General features: G+C 31.9%; 1 protein-coding gene across 1 annotated transcript in view; it reads left to right on the forward strand.

Moving 5' to 3' along the window:
• The first annotated feature begins 2,723 nt into the window (after positions 1 to 2,723).
• Positions 2,724 to 27,788, forward strand: part of LOC113398316 (tolloid-like protein 1) — a 108,294-nt gene continuing 83,229 nt past the window's right edge. The window contains exon 1 of the mRNA XM_064215418.1: positions 2,724 to 2,742. The gene's annotated coding sequence lies outside the window, so the exon portion shown is untranslated. The remainder of the gene's footprint in view (positions 2,743 to 27,788) is intronic.

The raw sequence follows: 27,788 nt of genomic DNA on the forward strand, positions 1-27,788 counted from the left end.
AATATTATTAAGAGAAAAAAAATGTTTTGTTTTATGTTCGTAATGAATAAACACTAAAACTATATAGTCAATTTAAAATTTCTGTGATTTACGAGATTATGTTACAGTGTAATAATATAGTCAAGAATCGATTAAAATCATATAGTTCACATCCCTAGTTGATATGTCATCTTGATATAAATTGTACAAATGGTGCAATATTTGATGTTATGTCTTTATAGTTCTTTTAAATGTATTAAAATATTAAAAAAAAATAATAAGTAAGTATTAAGAAAAAAAATAACATCATTCTGTATAGTGTATGAAATTGAGATTATTGTCTCAGTTATTACAGTTTATGTTTATGAGACGAAATACTCTATAATAGCAATCATTGTTTTTTACAATAACTTTGAGACAAATTTGCAAAGCGTTAGACCAGATTATATTTATACTCTATAAAATGTTACAATAGTTCGACAGTGTTCTACTAGAGAAACTCGATTCAGATCACTAACCTGTATTTATTTTTATTCAAAATTGTCCCGTCCATTGAATCTACAAAAGGCGCAACAATTACAACCATCACTATGAAAATACGCAAAAAAAAAAATGTCTTGTTTTTTTATTTTATTGAATCTCTATTATTTGAGAATATAAATGTATTCATTCATGAAGATGTCTCTCCAAGTTAAATTAATTAATACAAAAATAAAACAATTATATTCTAATTTGTATTCTTTTGCTGTCTTTACTCTTAGACGTATCACGCACAGAAAGATATTTTCTAAGGGACTTACTCTTCTAATGCACGCCGATAATATTTAGCGTGGTGGGGCGCACCATTGTTAATGATAAAGATAAACAAACAACAACAGAACAGTAACTTAAAGGTGGGTTGGTAAATTTTTGGTAGTGCATTGTCTAGCTAATATAATATGTTCAAATTTTTCATCAGCGAGCCAAAATACGAGTTGCGAATACTATGTGAACATTTGTCGGTATCCTACGAAACCCCTTTGGGTGCTATGTAGTTACGTTACGCGTTGGCTTACAAATTGATGTGTCGTTGCGAGTACACACAGTATCGTTTTGAATTTCTATGTAATATCTTTAACATTAATAATAATTTTATTTATTTAAGCATCATTTTATATCATTAACTAAATGTGAACGATAAAACCTGCTTTATTGTAAAACTGTAAAGTTATTTAACGCCCGCCAACAAAGCGACATTGCTCTATTTCTTAGAACATTTAAATTTCACAAAATAACATTAACTGAATCTTGTACTCGCAACAAGCCATTTCTCTATTTTACGAGCAGGTGTTGGTAAAATAGAGAAATTGCAACGATGTGGCGCGTTATTTTGGTTGCAAAGAAGTTTTACGGGAAGGATCAGGATTAATTACCTAAGGTTACACTATGGCACAATAATGACAAGTTAAATTTAAAACATATTAAATTATATTTGGAAATTTTACTAAAGAAATTTTATTTAAAGCACAGGTTACTCACATTAGGTCGTGGCCATAAAAAGTTTTGTCATTTTTTCAATCGCGAAATTCACAGTAACAGTCCGAAATTTTTTTGTGCCTCAGAAAGCACGTAAAACCGTCTTGGTAAAAAGGACCTGAAATAACAAGACAAAAACCCTCCCGCCTTTGCAAATAATAGGTCATCATACCTGAGCTGCTTTAGCACATTCCCGGCCCCATGAGTCACATTAAAATTTGTGGCCCTTGCACTGTAACGCCATTAGCAAAAAAAATACACTATAAGACTTTCGCGGCCCCTTGACAGTGTCCCCAGGCACGTGCCCCGTTATTGGTAATGAAGGCAATGCTTATATGACATAGTATATTGCTAATACCATTTCATATTCTAAAAGTAATTTCCTTACTGGAAAATACACTTTACAGGCCGTTTCGCGGAAAAATTTGCTCATAGTAGAAAGCTACTTACTGATCGCAGATAGGCATAAAATACCATTAAATAAGTATCTACAGTTTCGTAACTTGTTACTTTTAATAGCGACTGACCGAGTAAATTTTATATTAATTTATAATAATGTGAAACAGGTAAATTATTTGAGGCCAGTAAAGTGAATTCTGAGTGAAAGATAACCACATAATTCATCAGTAAAGGGTTTTGAATTTTGACAGGTACATCTTGTACCCAGAGGCTCTTAAGTTGAGACGCAGATGTTACAAGCTGTTCCACTAATCTCTTACCTTAGGATCTAAGTATTTCTCGCAAACTTGTAATTAAATATCGATTTATTTTTTATAGAGCTTCATAATTATTTTTTAATTCGACGAAAATTTTAATAGTTTTGTTTCGATATTATATTCAAAATTAATCACGGTGGGTGCTTTAATAAAATTTTACGTAATTAAACAACAATTATATATTACATAATTCCACCTACCCACATTGAAAAATGTAGTGGACACTCCAACGCTTTATCTCAAAAAGAAGATAAGCCTAGCGTGAAAATGTATAGGCAGTTACTTTTTACATTATTTCAACAATAGCAACACCTAAACTAAGAATGGTAACGTAAGTGTATTCGAATAAGCTACTATTAGCACGTTTTCACTTTTCATATGTTAATCTGATCTTGTAGAATCACCCCTGCCGGGGATGCGTCAGACGGTCTCGGGTGAGCGTGGAGGGTGGACGTTTGCAACCCTCAGCTTTTAATCGACTTGAGATCGCGAAAAGTTCGATACGCGTGTGTGTGAAGTTATACGAATTATTGTAAGTATATATTTCATTTTAAAGTATTATTTTTTAATTAGAAATTAAATATTTAATTGTAAAATAAAATTTCGTTGAAAATGTTTCGTACGTAGAAAAATCATTGCTATTATAAAAATAGTAGCAAGGATAAGGAAAAAATCAAATTAAAAAAATCTCTACTAATGACTATTTTTTCAGTCATGTCATTTATTGCATACAAATTAAAGAGGTATTTTATTTATTTAATAAATGATAAAAGAGGTTCTATTTGTTCTTAAAATTTGAATCCATTTCATTCAAATAGCCGGGATTTATCATCCAGTTATTTGTAAGTAAGTCACATCGCGTCGTAATGGCTGAATAGATTAGAACGTAATTTGGTATTAAAATTGTGAAGATTTTTTACCGTGGAATCCCATCTCAAAACAGGAAGTGGAATTTTCTTGAATAGTATTATAAATGCGAATATAACTCTGACGGTTTGTTTGTTACTTCGCCTCGACTAATAATAAGCTACTGAACTTATTGCTATGAAAACAGATATAAAGGTAGTCAGGGTGAATAAATACAAATAAATTATAACACAACTACATTGAACGGCGAACAAGTCGCGGGAACAGCTAGACCAGTAGTTCCCAAACTTATTTTTCTCGTGGACCACCTATTGGCATGTGTCTGTAACCACAGTTTGAGAGAAACACTAAATTATGAACTAAATTTAAATTTGTTTAATATTGGTGCTATGAATTGCTCGAATACGAAAGTTTGGACAAGTAACAGTCGCTTGCCTTATTAAAATATTATCTGCTTAGTTAGGTACTTAAAACAATGTAGGTAGGCCCTTATAAAAACTATGCTTACATTTTTGCTCTTTACTATCAAAAGCAGATAAATTTTCGTAGACCCCCATTAGCATCTTATGGACCCCCATTTTTTATTCACGCCTACGTAGACCCCCAGCAAGTCTCCCGTGGACCCCTGGGGGTCCACCTGGACCACTTTGGGAATCACTGAGCTAGACTGTAATCTCTTTTTACAATTATAGTTGATATATTAGGTCTATTTAAGTCAATTTTCCAATTACGTTATTAGTTTTTAAAATATAATTCTTAAGATATTTTAACATGGTCTGTTATATAATTTAAGTTACACTTTAAACATTTATAATAACGGCTTTTGCTATTTACTTGGTAGAAGGCGATCGTATTATTCGCTGATTTTCATGCAGGATAAATAAAAGATTTGTGCAGACCCTTCTGAGTTTTGTGCATGACGATTGGAGGAGCATTATAAAAATCTTATTTTAGTCATGTAGTAATTTTAAACATTTGTTTTGTAGGTCGCAAAAAGTGGTATTTTTCAAGCGCCCTTAACTAATGAAAAGGCATTTTTATAATTATACTAGCATGCTGTCGTTTTTGTTGAGGAAAGTACTATACAGATTTGAATGGAGTTTGATAGCTTATATAAGAACTGGAAACTGACATTTAAAACGTCCGACTTGTAACGTCTAAATTCTGAGCGCATGAAACTAAGAAGTGCAGCTTCTTATATATTATAATAATATTACATAGTAAAATCTTGTACGAAACGCGCTATGTCTTCTAGTATAATTATACTGAAAATGTTTTTAATAGTTTTTCCGTTGTAACAATAACAATAATATATTACAATAAAACGTCTTATTATTATTATAAAAATTCTAAATTTAAATACAAAGTAATCAAGGTACATCTTAATTTTTTTTTTATAAATATTCATATTTTAACTAAATCTTTAATATGGTAACTCTAAATCTACGTTAATAAAATTAAAATACAAATGTTCATCTAAGTTTTTAACTTAATAAAAAAGGTTCGAGCCTTCCGTATCGTTTTCAAACGTTTTATTATAGACCTTGAGTGGATGAAAAGTTTGCAAGGTTTAACACAAGAGTTTTCTTTCAATTGAAAGCGATTTTATATGTAACTCGGCGACGAGAAGTTTCGAAGGGGGCGATATCCCTTCTCAGACGTAGACGTGGCATTCAATAACTTTGTTATTTGATGAATCATCGAATCGAGAGAGTACCCTACTTCAATGGAACCTGAACAAACGCCTTTTAAAAAGTTAACCTTTTTTTTAATTTCTTATAATTGCAATACCTATATATATAATTATAATTATAGTATGTAAATACAACATGCTTATAAAATTTTATATTTCACTTTAAAGTAAAAACGCCAGTATTGAATTATTTTTCAATATTAAGGCAAATGTCAGAATCTAATTATTAGGGGTCATTTTCGTCCTTATATGTGCCTTACAAGACAATGCTCTGCTAATTTCAGAGATCCATATTATCATACAAAATTAAAATGTCAAGTTCCAAGTGATTGTAAGTAATTACCGAGTTACCTATGTTGTTATTTTTTTTTATTTACATAATTTTTTTTTCAATGTTGTAATGTATTTTGTAAGAAAATGGGAATTGCAAACAAATAAATTATTTAAAATTTAATAAAATTAACTGGATGTTTTTTTAGTCTGTTAAATAAATAGATTGAAACGAGTCCGTTTGATCAATCACTACAATGTAAGCTGAATTCATTTTGTTCGATTTTACACCTGCTTTGGCAAACTCGTTAAAATCTACATAAAACAACTTCAAAGACTCTTGAATCTATATTGTTATTTAACGCGTATCAGTCAGCACTTTTATATAAATATTAAATGAGTTTTATTATTACATAAATACAATGCCAAGATTGCTCAGTTGATAGATCATGTCAATCCTAATCGAGATCAGAGGTTCAAATGGATGTATGTATGTATGTGTGGGTAAATTTTTGCAACTGAAATTTATAAGTGAAATTCGTGGGTTTCAAGGTTTTTGCAATTTTCAATTTGAACCCTATCGATTCATTAAAAAGTAAATTATATAATATATATAGTACACACCGCTTGTATCTCCATAATATTACGTATCTTGGAAAAAACATTGTAGAAAATATTCTAGAAGTTGTGACGTACATTCTCGAATAAAATTAAGCTTCCAACCTTTATTACTTAACCTATTATACGGGTTTACACTCTTTTATGGGACAACGTATACGCGATCACACATCTTCGAAAGACGTTAAATTTGCTGATTTACAGCCTACATAAAGGCTTTTTGATTGGTCATAAAACTCTCTGAATTCTATATATTCTTGATAATTCAATTCAGTGCTATTCCTGCCATAACCAGATCGTTAAACAGCCTCAGAGTTCCGATGATATCCGGACTGTATTAATTTCCATTTTCAACGATTCCTCCTGGAAATTGAATCAGTGAGATAGCATCGCCTCTTTTTATTAGTTGTCGGCGAAGTCTCTGATGCGAAGGATTACAATTAAATTAAGCTTATCGTTTCATTTTTTTTAGAACTAAGATAGTTTAATTCTGAGACGAACAGTCCAGTACGTCTTTACTTTTTCTCAATAACAATACGCTGACATTTTGGTAAGCTTCATAGGTGGGGTGTTGTAGGTTGATGTTGCTTCTCAATAAAAACTTCATTTATTGAACCAATTCATTCCCTTTTTTACTATAGTATAGACGTGGACTGAAAATAATATGTATAATATAATATGTCCTGCATATTTGGCTGGTCTCCGTGTAGATTAAACGCCGACCGAAATCGGTAATGATGACGTAGTATAATTATTTAACCTTCATTAAATTCTTAGCAAACTCATGCCTCTCCTTGCTTTTGTCCATCCTTTTACAACTATTCCTTTCCAAGCGCAGTCTCTACTAACTATACTATACACTTAAAATTTAAAATTATACAATTTTTTTTTATTAAAGATTATTATAAGAGATTACCTCATAGTTACATCCATTATGTAGGATTTAATACAACAATACATAGCATGTTATACGCTGAGATTGTAGACGAAGCTAACATATTCGGCAAACTGTGATAAGTAATTCATAAATTAATATTTTATTAGTCTAATTACTAATACTATAAGACGTCAACTAGGCTACACAGATCGCGAGTACCTTAGATCGCAGATAGAAAATAAAATTATTGGGTTTTCTGTCAAGAAATTCGCAGTCTCTATAAGTCCAGTTGATTATCTATACTAAATACTAATATTATAAATGCAAAAGTAACTCTGTCTGTTACCCTTTCACGACCAAAATAAATTTGGTATGAAGCAAGTTTTAACCCCAATGTACAAATAATAAAATATGTACGACATAGGCAATTTTTTTTATATCTAACACCTCACGACCAACCCCTTAAACGAGCAAAGCCGCCTGTGACAACTAGTTTACTATATATCCTATTCCAATGGAAGTAGGAAAAAAGATAAACAAACTTTAGATTTACGTATTTCATGCGATTTGCTAATAACTCAGCTATATTGTGCACTACTAAGAGTTTATGATTAATATATCTTTATTTATAATACGACAATTTTACGCTTAACTACTTATTTTCACTTTAATTTTACTTCCAAAATTCCGATAACAGTTTCGCCGACATTCAAAACGCCATTTTTTCGCAAATCCATAGTGAATATCATAGATTAATCAAGCTCTCAACTAATGATATCGCGTGAATTTGCTGTCAAATGTTGTTTGTTTGGCTTTTTTCCTGTTATGGTTGGAATAGAGTATACATAAGCCTTGATGCTGTGACACCTCACTTGAGAAAGAGATAGCATTATGTTTAGTTCCTTCAAGTCAGTTTAGATTCTAAGGCAACCTGATCAGCATCAGTATGGATTGTTTACAGACAATTCGCTAGACCCGCAATTTTGTCCATTTCATATGGGACACTGCGATTAAACTTCGATCTTATGTAACCCAGCTTTGCCACATATGTAACTGCTAGATATATAAACACGTTTAATACAATCCTCATAAATAAATAGTTTACTGCATTGCCACAGACTCTACTACCAGAGTAATTGCTGTTCAAACATTGCTTGCGCTTGTGGCCTACGTGGGCGTTATTTCAGTAGTTAAATTATGAACTGATTACATCCACTGGAAGATATCGCTTTTCAGCGATGTGGAGTATTATAGTTCGTTTATTTTGTCTTTGTGTGCGATAAAGAATACTAATATTATAGCGTTTAAAAACATAATCATTATTTTGAATTTGAGGATGTTCATAATTATATATTTGTATCTTTCGAACACCGTTTTTGTACACTTTCAAATGTTTTTATTGATTACTCGTCAATAACTATAAAAGAAAAGAAAATCAATTTACAAATAGAGGAAGTTGCTAAAGATAAAAAAATACGTAGATTTTGATTAAAATGTTTGTGTATTAGAACAAAATAGTAAGTATTTTAATGGATAGCTTTTACCATCACAGTATTTTATTCATGAAATAATTAATTACTTTTTGATATTTGCGCTTGCCCGTGTGGTTACCAATACAATACAATAAATAAAAAAAACACGCAAAAGCAGGTTTTATATGAAATATAACGATCATACTTCAATTACGAAGCTTTACCTGTAATTTGACCCAGATGGGAGGGAAAATATAAAACAAAAAAAATAAAAATAAACGTTGTTTATGACAGCTACAATTTTTAATGTTTGAGCTCTTTACACAAGTTTCACCACCTCACACAATGGCAGGCGTATACTTTTGTTTAAAAGGATTACAATTTTTATATTTACCTTACGGCCTCTTTAAGCTAGACCTTGGTTCATTTTTATTGCTTAAAAACGTATATTCAATTGGATTGGAATTGAAGTTACTCTATTTAAAATTGAAGCATTGCAGTAACTTAATATTTGGGATATGTCAAATTTATAAAATAACTTAAATTGTCTATGTCTAAATGTCAGTGTCTTTGATTTGTTTGACATTACGCTAGAAGGCTATGTAAGAGTAGGGTCATGGTTAATAATGTTATAATAATTAAGCTTATAGTGAAGAAATTCCTAAACAAGGCTTATAAACTTATAAGTGATTATGAAAAATTAAGTCAATATATAAAAACTCTAGCAACAAATTGTAATAGAAAACACTCGGACCAAATACACCCGGTAATATCATTCATGGATCATAACCCTAATTTACTTACATTGACAAAAAAATAATCATCCTCCTGCCCTTATCCCAATTTTACTTGGGGTCGGCGCAGCATGTCTTCTTCTTCCATACTTCTCTGTCGGACGTCATCTCACAAGTAACATTCTTTCTAACCATAACGTCTTTCACACAATCCATCCATCGTTTCTTGGGTCGTCCCCTACCTCTATATCCATCCACATCCATTTTCAAAACCTTTCTCACAACATGGTCCTCATTCTTCCGCATAACATGCCCATACCGAGACAGCCAAAAAAATAATATTATTTAAATTTATGAATTAATACCCTGAAACCAAAGACTATTAATAAAAACGAAATCAATATTAATGGATCGTACAAAAACACGTTCAAATTTTAACGAGTAATTCTTTTTCGTGAAATTGGGTAGATTAACTAAATAAAGTGCTCGATCCGCATTCGAGTGATTTTCCTCTAAAAGGTTTTTCGCTTTATTTTTAAATTTTACAAAGGATTTTTACATGTTTCAATTTGATTGAAACGAAGTAACGCTTTTTGATGTCCGATTGTATTTTAAAATAGTTTAGATTTGTGTTTAGGTGCGTTCTTCTTCTCTTCTCTTCGGATACTAATCCCCAACTACGGGGCAGGGGTAGATACAATACTTCGTCCAGCTGGTCTGTCTTGGTTAGCTCGCATCAGTTCATATTGATGTTTTTCCCTCTGCTATAACCGACCTCCACCAGGTCGGCTTGAGGCGGTCAACATTACGTCGAATGCGCTGCCATTGGCGTTTTCATTAACTGTGAAAATTATTGAACTCATATATATTATACTAATTTGTTATTAGAGTATGCTTATATGCTAACTTAACTTAAAGCTAACTTTATATCAATTTCAGACCAGTTGTGTGGAATAGTGGTGATCAAATTTTGTATTTATATTGTTAGTATAGATTCTATAGTTTTATAATGTTTATAAGGCTACTAATATATTAATTATAACACCTTAAAAGCTTCTGAGCAATAATAATCTAATAATAACTCAAACTTTTATTGACATTTATAAGGCTTTGCTATATAAGTATAACAAATATTATTATATAATATGATTAATATTGTATACGTACATACATACGTATGTACGTATACAATATTTATTAGTATTTGTGTACTAAAATATACTTACATAGAAGTATCATATTATATAATATTAATAATATTTCATATATACCAATGGTTTGGAAAGCAGCTTCCATTTCAAAAATAGATTAGTCCACATCGGCAATTATAGTTTTTAATCATTGCGCTGGAACGGGCGTTTGGTTTAAGTTTGCAAGAAAAGATTGATAGATTAGACAAGTCACAAGAAACACAATATTAACAATATTGACGTAAGTATATTTAATTTCTACATCGTACAATAAACCTTAATACGAATATAGTGGAAACAGAATTCCGTTTGTTGCAAATGTTATGTTCGATTATGTTTTACAAAGGACTAAATGAGTCACGACAGAACGTTTTCGCGAACGATTCGCGAACATTACTATTATTATTCTAATAAATGACCTGGACAAAGGTCGGCTCGCCTGACAAACTAGGCCTGGATTATTTGGGATAGAGGAATTCCAATAATATTTCACTGGGCACCCTTCGGCTAGCCAATGGATTAAACAGCGAGCGTTAAGCGTATTGATCGGTAGCAATTACATGCATCGAATTAAAATAGTGATTTGTAATTGGAAAGGTATCGGGTATGAAATGTCAATTCATTAAACAAATTCAACCAATATATATAAAAAAAGCGGCCAAGTGCGAGTCGGACTAGCCCATGAAGGGTTCCGTAGCAGCAAGTAATAAGGTTTGTGTTTATGAAAATCTAATTTTTATTTTTAAATTTGAGTTGATTGATTGAAAGGTAAATTGCAGTTTACGATTTATTTATTAAAAAAAAATTACTTGCTAGATTTCGTTCAAACCAATTTTCGGTGGAAGTTTGCATGGTTATATATATCATATATTTTTTTTAGTCTTATCATTCTCTTATTTTCGATGTTACAGGGGGGAGGGGGCACACATCTTACCACCTTGGAAGTGTCTCTCGCGCAAACTATTCAGATTAGAAAAAAATGATATTAAAAACCCCCATATCATTTTCGAAGACCTATCCATAAATGTACACGATGTATGTAGATGTACACGTATGCATTTGATGAAAAAACAATTTTTGAGTTTCAGTTCTAAGTATGGGCAACCCCCAAAATTTATTGTTTTTTTTTTTCTATTTTTGCGTGAAAATCTCAATGCGGTTCTCTGAATACATCTACTCACCGAGTTTCAATAGTATAATTCTTATATTTTCGGAAAAAAGTGGCTGTGACATACGGACGGACAGACAAACAGACAGACATGACGAATCTATAAGGGTTCCGTTTTCGCCATTTGGCTACGGAACCCTAAAAATGAACGTGAAAATATTATTTTTATTTTTACTTCAGTGATTACATTTCTGATCAACATAACCATTATAAAAGTGATTATAAATCGCAATCTTGGTTAAACCAGGAGAATTATTATATTAATAATCAAATGATAGCTACAATAAATTGAAAATTCTTCTTAATGTCCTCGTCGAACATCAAATTGAATATAGTACAAAAATATATACATAGGTATATATTGGTTATGTATTTATAACATCATGTTATTGTCTCTAATAGTACCAGGATGGCTCTTTAATTTTTCGGCCAAAGGATCGTACCTAATTACGATACAATGACTGCGTGTGATAGTGGAAAAATGCTGGCACCATTTCTCCACCATCACACGCAGTAATTATTAGTACAATAGCTATTTAACGAAATTAATTCTAATTTATTCAAGTAATCTTTACAAAAAAATATTCAATCGTCAATATTTCAACTCTACCACTTTCTCGGAAAGCAGCTTCCAGTGGGAAGAAATGACAAGAAGCTCTTTTCAAATAAACCAGATTTACAATGGTGTACTAAAACCATACTAATACTAATTCTTAGTTATTGTTCTAAATCAGTCCTGCGTTGGTATATCCGAGCCTAAATCCAAGTACCTATCTTTATCCAAAATGTTGTCATTTTTATCGCAGGAATGCTCATATTCTCCATCTACGGTACTCAATACTTTTTATTCTTCAACTCCGCTTTATTTACAGGAGCGTTTCAATTTTTAAGTTCTACTCATAATATGACTCTTCGTTCTGAAGATAATTTAGGTTTAGAAATTCCTCATCATTCGAGTTCATACTATACTAATAATTTTACCGTCCAGTCTGTTCGTCTCCTCCTGTTGAAGTAAGACGTGCACAATCAATTGTTTCATTTAAAACCACCTTGAAACAATACTATCTTGCACTTTATATATTAATTATATATACCTAATTATATACATACATATGGATATGCATGTGTAATTATATTATGTTTATCTCTACTATGAACACCCCTACTACCTCTTTCTATCTCTGTTTCTTTTCTCTACCTTAAGGTAGCCTGGAAGAAATCGCTGTTTTAGCTATAAGGATTTGTATCTAAATAAAAATATGGTCAAACTACGAATATTAAGTATTAATTTTGCGATCCTGTTAGACAGATTCGAAGAATCGATTCAATTAGTCAAATATGAAACTAAAATGACAATGTAAAATCGCTATCCATTCAAACCTTAACGTTTTCGGAGTAGCGTCGTCTCTGCACTGGTTTGGTTGTGACGTGCCATTAATTTGGGTGCAACTACCGCTTACTCAGGATCAACGATTAGCGCTCAGTTAATTCCAGTGACCAACGAATAAACTGTATGTTGTCTTTACTATATTCATTTCATTCGTTTCTATATTCATTGCTCTTAATGTAATGCATTCTTTTTTCAAATTGTCATTTATTAAAAAAAGTTCCACCGGTTTTGAAAATGAATTAACGAGACTTGAAAAAACCCTATGAACCTTTTATATTTTATTTGTATTTGGAAACTGTTGGCAATTTACGATAATTATCTTAGAAATAACAAAGTTAGGAATCGATCGCTTCTATCTCAATACTACGAACTCACTTATTATTTACAGTAACCTTTTGCACACGAACTTTCAATATTTTTTTTAAAGTCAGTTTGAAGATTTTCTGGATTCCCGTTAAAACGGCAATGGTAATATATACGTCATTAGAACCTTACAAAGGAATTTTTAACTTTGCAGTCGAGTAACGGGACTAATAAGTATGTTTTTGTTTCTGGTTAATGTAATAAGTGTGACAATTTCCTACAATTTTTTTGTGATATTTTTTAAAACATACGTAACAAAAATAATACTGAGAACTGGAGAAGTAACGGTCAATGTTTAATTTTTTTAAAGTAATTATCGTATCTGTATTCAGTGTTGTAGTATAAATTGCCTTAGTATGATGTTAAATATCATTTTTAAACGACTCTCATTCGCATGCTTTATTGCTATAAGCCGTACAGAAATAAACCGTATCTTAAGAATGCAGACCATTTTCACCTCGGAGGCGCGTTTGCCGGCAATTTCGCTGGCAGATCTTGATTCATTCAATTTCCTGCTACGAGATTAATTTGTCAAGTTGCGCAAGCAAACTTATATATTTTTCTTTGGTAATTAATAAAATAATTACTTAAAGCATATCCTAGCTTTTTTAATAAAGAATTTTTTTTATTAAAGAAGTACGTGGATGGGTAAATGTTTCACTTGATGGTAAATGGGTACCATTCCTTGCATAATTTGGGTACCGTGTTATTACATCCCCTCCATTTGTAGTTACACTGGATCACTCATCCTTCAAATCGGAACACACCAATACCGAGTATTATTTTTTCGCGACCTACCGCGATATATCCTGATATATGATGAATGGTACGTAGCCAGACAGGCTTGCACAAAACCCTACCACGTAAACAAATTAAAATATTTAAATAAACATATATCTATTCAATAATAAAATAAATTGAACTCCTAGTATATTTTTATTTTTACCGAACCAAAATGAAACTAAAATATTTAAAGTATCAAATAAGTATTTTAATACAATACTGAATTTAACATCCAGGAATGTTAATATTAAACGACAAATGGTTGACGTAAATTGGTGTTAATGCTTTACTAATTCCATTGAAATTTTTTAAGAAGTATCCATTAAAAGTCGAACTTGGCATGTGGTGAGGTTTTTGCTTTTGTTGGCTTTCTTATTGTTCAAGATGAATGGAACACCTCTTCGCCGCCCTACTTTCGAGCTGATAGTAAAAGAGCCATTTTTTACATTACCTTGTACTATTTTTAAACATTTTAACCTTTTACAAAACATTGTTTTAATAGATAATGTGGCCATTTAGTCGCACTCGTACTTAAAAACAATTGAAAATTACATTGTTCGTTTGAATATCGGAAATGTCGAATTCCCTTTGAAGATGAGCTGTTTGAATACAAATGATACGACTCGATGGACTAAATTGTTTTACAAATTACTTGATTATTATTTTGAATTGTCATCAAATTAATTGAGGGCAATAGTATAACACACATTTATTTAATTTATTGTTTATAATTGTATGTATTTTTACTAGAAATAAGTCCGCATTTTTTTTCAATTATCGCGACTTATGGGCCCTGTTTGACATCCCTTATTGATGTCATTGAAATCCTTCGCTGTAGTGGCTTATAGAGATCCATATAAGTAAGTAAAAAAGTCGAGTAATGGCGTATTAATGTCCCACTGCCAGGTTAAGGCGTCTTCTGCCTTTATTTAATTTAATTTAATTAAATTATTAGGTTTGCTAGCAGTTGTTACATTTTGATGATACAATTTATTAATTTACATACTAATTACTTTCTTTAAACCTAATTACTTTCTAAATGTACAACTATATTAAAGCAAACACGACATGTACGATTAATATATACATCCTGTTTAAGTGGTTCTAATTTGACAAAAATGTAAAAAATTATCACATGGTAGGAAAAATTAATTATATTAATCATATTATTTATGAAGAAAGTTTTGAAACTTATTCCTCAACGCCGCTTCAATGCGTATCGGTGGTGTTCCGCACTGCTCCGAATTGGAGCAGCATGGGGCAGTATTTATTTAAACTAGAAACATGTAGGTTTCCTCACAATGATTTCCTTCCCCGCCGAACATGAGATGAATTATAAAGATAAACACAAATTAAATACATGAAAATTCAGTGCTTGCCTGGTTTTGAACCCAGAATCCTCAGCTCTATAAGTAAGTACCCGAGAATGAGAATGAAGAGAGAGATTTAAGCTGTGAATCTCCAGCACGATAAAGACTCCGATTGTTCGATTGCTAACTGAGGAACAAAGATAAAACATCTACCGACACATACAGACTTCCTCGTGGTATTTTCTTCCATTGTCGAGCATGAAGTGAAACATATTGCAGTCAACAAATTAAATGGTTGCTTGCCGAGGTCGAATCAACGCCCTTTAATTATTTATCCAATGAAATTAAAATGTCTACATGGTTATATTATAGAAACGATTTTGTTGCTTTAGCAAATTTATAATGATTTATTTATAAAAATTCTTACAAATATAAATAATAATTATGAACTCCTTTAAACGGACCTCCTTACTAAATTCGACTGATAAGAATAGGACTTGAACAAAACTAAATATACATACGACTATAGTACGAGTAACTGTTCTCCAAGTAGCTTTAAGCCCTATATTGTTTCAGAGTCGTCATTTGAATAAGAATATAACTGCTAAGCCGACTATTTCAAAGTATTTAATCTTATTTATCTGTCTACTTAGAATTTACTTAAAGCGTCATTATTGAATTAATATTGTTAGAAGATTAGAACGACCCGTCCCCGACTTAGTATGAGGATAATATAGGTAGGTATGATTTGCTCGCGTTTCGTATCGCGGGATTAGAGTTCAGCAGTTCGGTGAGAACTGTCTCACCGAAAATATCATCGTACATTTTACGGTGGATTTTATTCACTTGGTGGTAGGGCTTTGTGCAAGTACATCTGGGTAGGTGCCACACACTCATCAGATATTCTACCGCCAAAAAGCAATACTTAGTATTGATACGTTCCGGTTTCTGAGTGAGCCAGTGTAATTACAGGCACAAGGGACATAACATCTTAGCTCCCGAGGTTGGTTGCGCATTGGTGTAATGTAGGGAATGGTTAGTATTTCTTACAGCGACAATGTCTACGGGCGGTGGTGACCACCTACCATCAGGTGGCCCATTTGGCCGTCCGTCTACCTATGACATAAAAAAATGAATGCTTACAAAATAGCGATGTAGTTGAAAACAATTCGATTGCGATAGAATTAAAATTTAAGGTCATTATGACTCGACTAAAAAGAAGTGTTGACATATAATTTATCTGTAGTTAAACACACAATTTTATTACTACAACCATGTCACATATGAGATGTCTGTGACTTTTGTTTTTCAGGAGATTTCTAAATGTCAATCACATAGGTAGATAAGCAAGAAATGTAACAAACCCTTCATTAAAATAAACATACATATTTATTTCAATATTACGCAACTAAATTTAAAAAAAATCACTATGAAAAATGCAATGCATTAAATTTTTTTTTAACTTGAAATATCTATAACACGTAGATAAAACATCGCAATACCTTAATATTTAATTATATTTCGAAAGAGACGATTCAAGTGTTTTTATGAATCTAATTAGAAGATTATTTTTCGATTTTGTTTTGAATAAAATATTGGACAACATCACATACATTACTCTGATCCCAATGTAAGTAGCTAAAGCACTTGTGTTATGGAAAATCAGAAGTAACGACGGTACCACAAACACTCAGACCCAAGACAACATAGAAAACTAAACTCTTTCTACATCGACTCGGCCGGGAATCGAACCCGGGACCTCGGAGTGGCGTACCCATGAAAACCGGTGTACACACTACTCGACCACGGAGGTCGTCTAGAATTGAATAACATGTAAAGATTATACATTTTAAATTTTCATCAAATAAACTAAAATATTGATATACATAAATAAAAATAATATATAAATACTAGCTGAAACCTGCGTTTACCCGCGCGAAATTTTTAAAACACAAACTGCCAACCCCCGTTTTTCCCCTTTGGGATAGTGTTTCGTAAAATACGTTCTTAGCAGATACTTACATCCTAGGAACCAACCTGCCAAATTTGAAGTTTGTAGGAGATATAGTTTCAGAGATTTCGTGATTAATCAGTGAGTGGTATTTCGCTTCTAAATGAAAATATCTCAAGCAATATATATACATAAAAGTAACTGTGAATTTCCCAATGCCGGGTTAAGGCCTCTCCTTCCTGTTTGGAAGTTTTGAGCTTATTCCACCACGCTTCTCCGATGTGGATTGGTAAAATTATGGAAAATGGAAAAATTAACATATGCAGGTTTCCTCACGATAATTTCCTTCACCACCGAACACGAGATGAGTTATAAGCACAGATTAAGCACATGAAAGTTTAGAGGTCCTTAAACCCGCAATCATCGACTAAGATGCACAATTTGTAACCACTGGGCCATCACGACTCTCGGAGTAAGAGACATAAACTTGTCAAATCCATTAAAAATAGCGGAAGAAAATTTGACCTTTATTATTTTCAGCTTAAGAATCTTCAACAGTATCCATAGTAAAGACTATTTTTAACGAGTAGAATGTTCCAGAAACTAGAACCTTTAAGGGAACTTTGTTATTCTTCGTTTTGTTCGAAAACAACTCCTCGGATCCTTGGGATTAAGTCTACGACACAAAATTGCAATTTATTGAACCAGTGATTTCAATTAGATTCATTTTATACGAATTGCAGAAAGTTTTATTATAAATGATATGGTAAATCGTTATAAAAATGCTGTTAGGCCATGACATCGTTAAGGCTTTTGTACGAATGTGGCAGATTTTCATCCGGCATACGAAAGACGTACTTACGTACTTCACGTTGTTTTACTTCACCAAGCATAAAATGAATAATAAATAATATATATTAAGTACTTCAAAATATGTGTGTCATTCCTGGATTTGAACTGGTAATTATCGGTTAAAATCATTGTGACTCATCTAGTGTTCATCAACATCAAAATATTGTATTAATTAAATTATGTACTCACACATACGCACGCTCGCACACATGCACGCTTATACTGGATATCGTAAGCATAGAAAACAGAGTGTATGTACAATTACTTCTGAATGTAAAGTTAATTTGAACACCAATTGTTCGTGAAAATCATCAGCAGTATGATTTTTATTTTTATATATCAGAATATTTTTCATATACTAATTATTGCTATTTGAATACTCATTTGTATATAGTATTTAATTATTATTTTTTATTATTTATTATAACGAGCCGAGCCGAGATGGCCCAGTGGTTAGAACGCGTGCATCTTAACCGATGATTTCGGGTTCAAACCCAGGCAGGCACCACTGAATTTACATGTGCTTAATTTGTTTATAATTCATCTCGTGCTCGGCGGTGAAGGAAAACATCGTGAGGAAACCTGCATGTGTCTAATTTCAACGAAATTCTGCCACATGTGTATTCCACCAACCCGCATTGGAGCAGCGTGGAGGAATATGCTCCATACCTTCTCCTCAACGGGAGAGGAGGCCTTAGCCCAGCAGTGGGAAATTTACAGGCTGATTATGTTATTATATTATAACGAATACTCCGATTAGCAATCTCGTCTTAATATTAAGTACCACGTAATAACTTGTCCATTTAAAAATACAAGCAAAGTTAAACTCTATAATATTTAAAAACATATTCACAGATTATTCGTAAGGCATATTTTTTTCAGCTTGATACATAGTGCCATAAAAGTTATCACTATGCGATATTTTACACATTTTATGTTCCGACTTCATTCGAAAAGAAAAAATATGTTACATATTTATGGCCGTTATTTGTTAAGTATTAAAAGCTAGGCATTGAAAGCCGAGGTGATAAAATTTAAAAAAATGGAGTTGATTTTAATACTAGCTCTTGGTTGTAATATAAAATGACCAGCTTCAGTCAAATAACGGTCCCGGTTTTTTTGTACAGAATCTTGTTTTGTTTATGATTTAGTTAGGCGGACCGAACAGATGGGCCACCTGATGATAAGTGGTCATCACCGACCATAGACAATGGCGCTGTTAGAAATATTAACCATTCTTTACAACGCTATTGCGCCACCACTTGGGAACTAAGATGTTGTGTACCATGTGCCTGTAGTTACACTGGCTTACTTACCCTTTAAACCGGAACACAAAATTACTGAGTACTGCTGTTTGGCGGTAGAATATCTAGTAGTAGTGAGTGGTACCCAGACGGGTTAGCACAAAGCCCTACCACCAAGTAAATCTTCTCTGGGAATGTTGAATATTTTTGCTACGTTTTAAAGCCAAATTCTATTTTTTTATTCAATATATATACGGTAAACTTGCTTATTTTTTGTCAAAAATCTAACTTAGTGAAACGATTCGGACAAATCAAAACTATGCCTTATTAAGACAACAATGAATACGTAACCCATTGCATTATTTTAAATATATAAAGTTAAATCAAACGCACACACACAAGTGAAATGTAAAACAAGCAATCTCAATTGCGTCGTAAATCGTTTGAAAGTATTTTTCAACTTAGGGTTCTGAAATGTTGGTTTTGCAGACAAACCTCACCTCTCGTTGGTTAATTGTATAGGTATTAATTAAAAATTTCCACGTTGATGAAAGTTTGCGTGTGTGTGCGTCGAGAGGCCAAAGTTATAGAATTATTTTGTTTTAATTACAAATAAATTAAAATAAATCACATGTATATTAATTTGTTATTAATGCAATTATTATAGCTGCGAATTTATAAAGCTGGTGGTGTTATGTTCATACATATAGCCACAGGCGTAACTATCTATCTATCTATCTATCTCAAGTCGAGATGGATTGCCGTCCTATCAGATTTTGAGTGAGACAAAGATAGTGTTTATTTGAATACAAGTTTCAAATAAATCAGCCAGGAGAACGTCATCGAATGAATTATTAGAAACTCCTATTCTCCCATCAAATTCACCAATGAAAATAGTCAATTGATTAAAATAACTATTAGAGTAAACTTAGAAACTTGTAAAGCTGAGGTTAGAACAAGAGGCCCATTTTATATTTCAAATTTGAAAATGACCAATCAAAGGGAGTCCCCCTCTAATCGAGAGCTGGCAGTTTCTTTGACCAACTACTAATATTTCTCAATTTTGTTTATAAACCTTAATTATATTATAATATGGATTAAGTATAACTTATAACCATATCGTATTGTGTTTTTATAAGTTCTGGGAGAGCACAATCGCCTTATCGTAACTGTTCAGTATATTTATTAATTAAAATAAATAGTTCAGTGCAAAGTTTCGGAACGGACATAAGCTGTATAGTGAGTATCTTGCATATTTTTGAGATATTGCTTAATATACCGACAAAGTTGAAGAGAAGAATGTCGGTTCAGACGCTTTGGAAGCAAACGCTACCATAACTATAACAGATATAAGATTTGTAGATCTTCACAAAAAATAATTCATAACTATATGCACTTTTTTTATATAGAACAGTAAGCATTCTATGTTAACATTTGTACTTGTTGATAATTAATAATTGTACATTTGTGGAGCGTCGAACAGAAACTATAAATAAAAGTAGTAGTGGTTAAATCCCAAGACACTCTCTCCCCCCACTTGCCTACGTCTATTTACATTTGCACATAATAGTTTAATAATGATCGTAGATAACATAAATCGTTATTGCCTCAATAATCACAAGAATTATCTGCCCATAATGTCTGCATCGGACACGAGTATTCACTTACGTGAACGGTACCGTATTAGGGAAATGTCGATGTCCGGCTACCGGAATGATTGCTCAGATAATACGGGACAATTACCCAAATTGAGCATATATGGTTCTGTATCAATTTACTGAGCATCCACTGAATACTATATTGTGGTACTTATTGTAATAAGGAAAAAGTAACCGTCATCTTGAAAATGTCCTACTGGACTAAGCGTTCACTCGCCTTAAGATAAACTTTTTGAGCTTATTCCACTACGCTGCTCCAATGCGGATCGAACACGTGTGGCAGATTTTCATCCGGTTTGTTTCCTCGTTATGTTTTTCTTCCATGAAATATATTTTAATAACTAATTAAGTGATATTCGCCCAGCTTTGAACTTGGAATCATTGTTCTTACAACTGGCCCATCTCAGATTTGCGGTGTGTTAATAAACCTATTATATATAATATTAATGATTTTTGTCCGATTTTTGTCCCAGTAATTATGGGACGATCGTTGCACTTAAAAATCGGTTAAAGTCATTTTGAAGTGCTCCAGCCGTAGATGTGCAGAAAAATAAAGAAGATTCTTGGTTCTTGCAATTTACTAAATTGTTACGATTTAACAAAGAATTTATTTTAGAGAGTGGAAAAAGTTACTGGCCGGTTAGAGAGCGATACTAGGGCTGTATAAGAAAAAAAAATGAAAACGTTAACATTCTAATTGAACTAACGTATACTATTTGATATTAAAAATTTCATTTAAAAGAGATTGCATCATTTTGGCGTCAAATGTAGTTGAGTGACTTGCAGTTTACAATGAAATGAAATCAAAACAAAATCTGTCATAGGTTTCGAACTTCCTAAAAAATCTATTGAATAAACGCGAAGTTTCGCTACCTACTTGTTTATATCATATTTAGAAAAACAAAACCTCAGATACGCTAATGAAATAAAATGCTTTTTATCGTGCGAAGCAAACTGTGTGCGATGGAGTGCTAGCTTTAACAAAACTATGCATGAGATGAATTATCTAGATTATACGTTAATTAACAAATGAATAGCTGATATCGACGTATAATTGATCAGTTGTAATTCTATTCTATTTTGTAATTAGTAGAATGGTCCAGTGGTTATATGCAGACCGAATGTCGTAACAGTCGTCCTAGTAGTAGTAGTAGACCTGGAATTTCATATGATGAAATAGTGATAAATATGTACAATTGTACACGTGTCAACTCATGAGCCATTTGTAATGAAAGAGAAACTTTTCCTAGCAGTGGAATATTTTAAGACGATATGACTAATGGTAAATGAAAAAGAAAAACACACGGATCTAGAATAAGTACAGCCAGCAACAACAATATCATGGACTACTTTATTGAGGCTTATTACGGGCTGGAAAACTCGAGGTCCTGATTGTCGACCAAATATAAAAAATATTTATTATTCAATAACAGCCGAAGTTTGAATGTTGACCATACTGATAGTTCCTTGCCTCGGAAAGCACATAAAGCTGTTGGTCTAATGATGGTATGGTATCCTTTATATGATGATGATGATGATGATGATAACGACTGCCTCGTTGGTCTAGTACCTATAAGGTTGCAGATCCAGAGATCCTGAATTCAAACTCCAGATCGGCCCGATAAAAATATATTTAAAAATTCTCAATGACAGCCCGGAGTCTGAAATTGGAAGCGTATACACTGCCGTGCCTCAGAAAGCAGGTTAAGTCGTTGATCCTGCGCTTTAACTCTTTTCAGTCCTGTCGGATTGGCCGTCCCATTGGAATACGAGAGTTAGGGAATAGAGAGTACACCCGAGTTTCCACGTACACTCGTGTGCTTTAATTTGTCCTGCTTAGCTGGTTGGTCTTTAGCCACTCCGGCCGAAATTGGCCATAATCAGCATTTATAAAAAGCTGATTATGTTGTAAAATCACACATACATAAGACTGTCTTTGTAAGAGAATATCTCGAAATTCGAAATTCGAAATTAAATAATTGTATATGTTCGAGGAAAAATAAATGTTAAAGCATACAATTTAAATTCACGACGAGCCGCCATTTCTTTAGAACTAAGTTCAGAGCGTTGATACTGTGACAGCAGTAATTCAGGGCGAGGGATTTGGCGGAAAACGGTGTTGCCATTCTTATTATTTATTTTTATGTTTTTATATGTTAATGTTATATTGAATGTAGACACAATTTTTTAAATAATATATTATTGTTGTTATTTATACAAAGTTATAATGTTAGGTTAACCACCTTCTATCGAAAACACCCGATTGAAACAAATTAGTGGCGCCCAAAGCGTGCGTAGGCCCGTAATAACAGATTTAGCGTTTTATTAAAAGCAGGCGTTTCGCGAGTGTGCAGGTGACAGTGATGGATTAATTGTATAGGATTTTTAATTTAAGGGTTGAAATTCGTTTAGAAAGTTAAATACGCTGGTATTTTTATTAGCACCGTCCATTTCCAAGTTGTACAATAAATTATTTGTGTCACTCACAAACAGGAGCATTTCAAAAAGTAATCGTAAGGTAGTGTTTACTTTGAATTAAATTTAATTAAAGTAATGCTATTTTAAGTAAGCTTTCACAATCACTTCAATCAAAGAAGTTTATATTTAATTAAAATACCGTCAATTCAGAATATGTTCTACAGAGAACCGTCAACACACTAAATATATAAAATATTTAAAAAAAAATTACGAATTCTAAGTACGGCCTTATTTATCAACTATGTTATTATAATCGTTCCGTTATATGAAATAATTCAGTTTCAATTGCCTTATTGGCAGACTGTTTTACACGACGATTTATACCTACTACAAATTGCAATAAATTAAATAAATAAAAAAAATAATAATAATATAGCTAAGGCATGATGATGAATAATGAATTAAGGAAAATAGAATGCCTTAATATTAAAAAAAATATTACCTTCTAAGACTTCTGCGTCCGTGCGTTTTTGAGTTACCTAATTGTATTCTCAATTGAGTTTAGTAGCATTCTGGTACATAGGTATATTATATATACAAAACTGCAATTATTTTGAATAGAAATCATCATTAATTGTACATCGTGGGCAGGTTAGTTAAGCCTTGACCCGAGACAATGGCAATACCGCAAAGTGCTACGATATTTGCATTTTCTCCGAGCTATTTGTGTTTAATTGCTTGCTTAACAAGCGATTTGAATGAAATAAATAAACATTTATTTAAAACATTTACACTATATAAACATTTTATTAACGCAAAGTAAAACATATTGAACTAAAAAATATATTTACTATTAAAAACTTTATTTTAATTGATACAAATTTCTACCCACAACCGCACACTGCTTTTATGTTTCATTACGGTATAATCTATCTATTATCTAAAACGATTTCTTTTTGCGTGATTGATGTACATAAAGAGATCCATTTTTACGAATTTAGTAGGATTAATAGAATATACCTGTGTTCGGTGTACTATATGATAACTAAAGAGCAAAATATACAAGAAAATTGTCAAAATATATTAAATAAATAATATCCCCTTCCGTGACATCATGTTGATTAAATATCTAGTATAAATTTTATGAAACTAACTTACTCTGACAACAACTTTAGACTTAATAAATGACTCCGAGTTGCTCTGAGAGAAAAGAAACGAATTCACTTTCTTTCAGAGCAAAAGTTGTAAGATACATTTTATATTGTAAATTATTACGTTTCCTTTTTTATATTTAAAAGGTAGACACACCACCCAGAGACATTATCATTCTAAAAAAATATATATATATCATATCGCCGATGCGCCACTAACCTTGGGAATTAAGATAGTATGTCTCTTGTAACTGTAGTAGCACTGGCACAACAACTCTTCAAACCGTAACACTGTTGTGTTAAGGTTTAGTATTATAAGCTTAGTACTACGTTTTGATGGAATATATGATAACTATGTGGTACCTACCCGGACGTGATTAAAAGGCACAAAGCCCAACCACGATGAGCTTGTACATGTCTAAAGTAGTTTATCATTTTATTTTACGTTTTATTTCTATCGCTCATGTCGTATTAGCTCTGTTCTCGGAAGGATTATCTTGTCGACAGTTTAAGGAAGCAAACATAAGATAACCATTTCATTATAAATTATATAGTTTCTAGTACAAGCTGTTGATCCAATAAATGAAAAAATATCTAACGCTATTTTTGTACATATTATAAAAGTAAATTTCAAAGCTTCTTAAGTCCGGGTTAAAATGTTATAATGTATAAGAAAATAATTAAATACTTTCAGTAATGTATAAGACTATTAATACAGAATGATACCAAAACTACCCTAGGTTCTAAAATAAGAATATTTGATTTTCAAAAAATCTATTGATTTTACTATAAAAAGTAAAACAGTATTAAACTAGGATATTGCTTGTAGAATAATCTGACAAAAAACCAGATTTATTGAATATGTATAAGTATAGTTTTTATTTGTTAAAAGATTTTTTTAGAGGTAAATTTGTGATTTTTTTCTATCGAATCAAATTAATTATATCACGTTTTCAAAACAATATCTAACTAGCATATATCCTGAAGATTATCATATACTTTTTTGATTTGGTTTACTGTATTGGATCATATACTTTGATGCATTATAAAACTTGCATTTAGCTGCTGTAATCCTCTTAAACTGGAATTTGCTCATGTGACAACCATCGCTTTAAAAATGAAAATTAATTGAAATATCAATAATAAAAATATTTGCGAAACCTAATAAATGATAATTGATAATTATGATTAAAAGGACTATAATAAGTTTTACAAGTTAACTTGTCGTACGGCGAGTTGGTAAGTGATATTTTTTCGATTTAATACAACCACTCAAGAACAAGGGTTCGCATAGAACTATGATAATACATATTAATGCAGGCCCTTTTATTCAGATTTAGGTACAATATGTATCTAAATATTGTCTTTGTATGTCTTGCAAAACAGCCTATGAAAGCTATCTAACAATAATTTATTATAATATGGTTGAAAAAATGACTACGTGTGCGTCTCGGGACGCCCGACAGAAGTAATAACTTAAACTAATCTAAGTTGAACTATTTGATATTAACATTGTTTATCTTAAGAAAAGCTTACGTCATTACTTAAATTTTATGAATATTAATATGATAATATAGGGAAAAGTTATTAATAAAATATTTTATTGATTATAAAATATATTTTATTCTTAGTTACAATCCTTGAATATGTTTATTAGAATTTTGTGTATGTACATTATTAGTATCATTAGTAACTGCCTACCGCTGCCGTATGATAAAGGGAAGCCAGACAGACTGGCACCATAACGCGTTACCTAACGATGAGTTTTACCCTCCCATAAAGATGGCTTACTGAAAAACCCGTTCAAGCATCACTAATTAATTCCTAAACTAAGTGACAATGAAGGAAATACCTACCCATTAAATTGCACTACCATTGCAGGAGCAGTGATGGAATACACTTTTCCTCAAGAGGAAAGGAGTTCTATTACCAACAATAATATATTATATATATAATATAGTATAATTTTATAGGGTGATTTTTTGTCGTATTATTGCGATGTAATCTGTATCTTTAATATAAATAAATATGTCACTGTGGAACGTGACAGAAATCACCAAACCATATCCGTGACAAATAGCAATAATGTCAGATACAAAATAAAACGACATACAATCGAATAAACCAGCGATGTTGGTCGTAAATACATAAAGGACGAGGCAAATCCATCAATGAGATAGATACGAGATTGCTTGGTCCATTTGCCTTCGGGCCTAAAAAGGCTTAAAATATCTGGTGAAAAGAATAAATCAAAGTGTATTCGGTTTCAGTAAATATATCTGTTTGTAAAACGTTCATACACATCTGAAATCTATATAATATATTTTATTTTATTTTATATAAAATACTTGGAGTATCACACTAATGTTTTTTTTTAATCTCCATCGATCGTTGTTCGTATTTTTTGTATCACTTTTAATGTTTTTTTTGTATTTTATGTGCCTGTATGTTTTTGTTTCCAGACAACACCACAAATATAATTTTAGAATCACAGATGACTATGTAAAATTTTAATTGGTCTCGAAATACTGCTACATTTTGTTGAGTATAGGTCTGGTGATTTTTTTTCGCACAGGTAAAATAGGGGTCTACAAATAATGTTTATATTGCAGGACAAACATAAAAACAAAAATCTTGAATTTTGGGTCAAGAATCGCGGTTGTACGCAGAACAATTCACCAAAGTTTCATCACGATCGGATTAATGGTTTAACATCGCATAGGGGGCAAACATTATTTTTTTTAATTCAGAAGAAGAAAATTGTATAATACTAATTTAATTAAGAGTAATACAGATACATTCGTTTGTCCTTTTCTTGATTTAAACCAAACGTAATTATTTGATAAACTAAGAACATTAATCTACTAGTTTTCGCCCTCGTCTTCGCTCACGTTTTAGAAGTTGATTGTCAAGTATTATTCGCACTATATCTTTATAAATTATAGCCTATATGTTATTCTGATGTGTTAGTTATATTATTGTAAAGTTTCATTAAAATCTATTCAGTAGTTTTTGCATGAGAGAGTAACAAACTTTCGCCTGTATAATTTTAGTAAGGAAGTAAGGATTTTACTCAGAGGCTGAAAAAAAAAACAATATAAATTGCATATGTTCATATAAAGATCTAATATACTGAGAAGTCGAAAACTTTTATAAACTATGTCAAAGTAGTAATATAAAATGTATGATGACGAAATACATTTTCGGAATTGCCGTAATCAACTGTGTGACTGAAATAAGCATGCAATAAAACGTAAATGACAAGAAATGTTACTAACTTTTTGCCCTGAATTTGTGCTCCCTTTTGTGAAAATGACGAATATTTAAACATCGTTTAAGCATTCGAAGTGAGTTATAATAATATTCCATACTTTTGATCATTAGTGATTATACTAAAATTAACTGCTACTATGCAATATCGTAATAGATCAGTTTTTTTTAACTTCAACGGTAAACGGTCACCACTGCAAACAGCTATAGGCTCTGTTAGGGTGGTTAATATATTATTAACCATCTGTATATCGTCAATGAGCCACCAATCTTGGGAACTAAGATGTTACCTGTTGTGA

The sequence above is a fragment of the Vanessa tameamea genome, chromosome 7, assembly GCF_037043105.1.
Source record: "Vanessa tameamea isolate UH-Manoa-2023 chromosome 7, ilVanTame1 primary haplotype, whole genome shotgun sequence".
NCBI classification, from domain to species: Eukaryota; Metazoa; Arthropoda; class Insecta; order Lepidoptera; family Nymphalidae; genus Vanessa; species Vanessa tameamea.